The 1,423-nt window shown below is 42.5% G+C and overlaps 1 non-coding gene across 1 annotated transcript; it reads left to right on the forward strand.

Annotated features, from left to right (window-relative positions):
* Window positions 1–279: 279 nt before the first annotated feature.
* On the forward strand, window positions 280–354 carry Trnas-uga. Its single transcript has one exon. It is a non-coding gene; the product is annotated as a tRNA-Ser (tRNA).
* Window positions 355–1,423: the final 1,069 nt, after the last annotated feature.

Consider the following 1,423-nt stretch of genomic DNA (forward strand, 5'->3'; position numbering starts at 1 on the left):
TATGACTTTGTTCCCATTGCTGCTGGTTTTAAATTTCGGTTTTTTCCTGTTTCCTAAGTCACGGGCTGGGCGCTAATGACCATAGAAGTTTTGCGCCCTAAAACCACAAAAAAAAAAAAATTAAAACTGTGTGCCCGACCGAGACTCGAACTCGGTACCTTTGCCTTTCGCGGGCAGGTGCTCTACCAACTTCTGCCAGTATCTCGTCTTTACAGAAGTTTGAAAGGTAGGAGACGAGATACTGGCAGAAGTAAAACTGTGAGTACCGGGCGTGAGTCGTGCTTCGGTGGCTCAGTTGGTAGAGCACTTGCCCGTGAAAGGCAAAGGTCCCGAGTTCGAGTCTCGGTCGGGCACACAGCTTTAATCTGCCAGGAAGTTTCATATCAGCGCACACTCCGCTGCAGAGTGAAAATCTCATTCTGTTACGAAGTTTACCATCTTATTTCACCCGTTTGGTGATCAGTTGCTTGTTTTTTAATTAACCTTTCCTGCTGTATTTGCTGTTTTACAGCAGTTTTCTAATTTTTTTATATTATTGCCGTTCCTGGCGTGAAAGGCCTTCAGCCGTGATTGTGGTCATTTGCCTTAAAATTCTGATTTGGTATTTGTATTTTAGCAGTAAACCTTAAAACCTTATTTGCTGCCATTCCTGGCGTCTGATGCCGTCTGCTGTGTTTGTGGCGACTTGCCTTTAATATTTCAATACCTGTAAGTTGTAAATTGCAGCGATTTTTAAACATTCTTAATTTATTGCCATTCCTGGCGTGCAAGGCCTTCTGCCCAGATCACAGTGGCTTGCTTTTAAAACATTATCTGTTGTATCTGTATTTAATGGTGATTTGCTAAATAGTAACTCACTGAAAACACTATTATTTACACTCTTGTTTTTCCCTTCATTAATAACGTGTGGTATTTTTTATTTATTGTTGAGTCTGTAATTACTGGTTTAAAATAAATTGTGTGTAACAATAAAAGGCAAGCAATAGTAACTGAGTACGGCGCCGTCCACAATAGTAACCGAATCCTGCCTTCCCTCGACTACCAGGTCCCAATAGAGCCTCCGCCGACCTTTCAGCCGGCGATACTTTCTCAATGCAGCACTGTAATTGCTGCCATTCTCATAAAATTGTTTCAGTAACGGCGCACGGCCCCTCTTCTCGATAGCCATATTGTTCACAGCCATTATGGCGTGACAGATGACAGCGTGGATGTTAAACTGTCATCAAACAGTGTACAGCGCCAGATGTGACTTGGTGGCCACAACTGCAACTAATGTGTTTTTCAGAGTAAAAAGCTTCTGCATTAACGCATTACCAAATATAACACGTTTCGATGCCGAACGATAATTACAGCCCACAGTGGACCTCCATCTATCACGTAAGTTCACCCTTTGACTGACGTACGGTAATGCTGTTCAGTTTAA

Source organism: Schistocerca americana, chromosome 4 (genome assembly GCF_021461395.2).
Source record: "Schistocerca americana isolate TAMUIC-IGC-003095 chromosome 4, iqSchAmer2.1, whole genome shotgun sequence".
Classification (NCBI taxonomy): domain Eukaryota; kingdom Metazoa; phylum Arthropoda; class Insecta; order Orthoptera; family Acrididae; genus Schistocerca; species Schistocerca americana.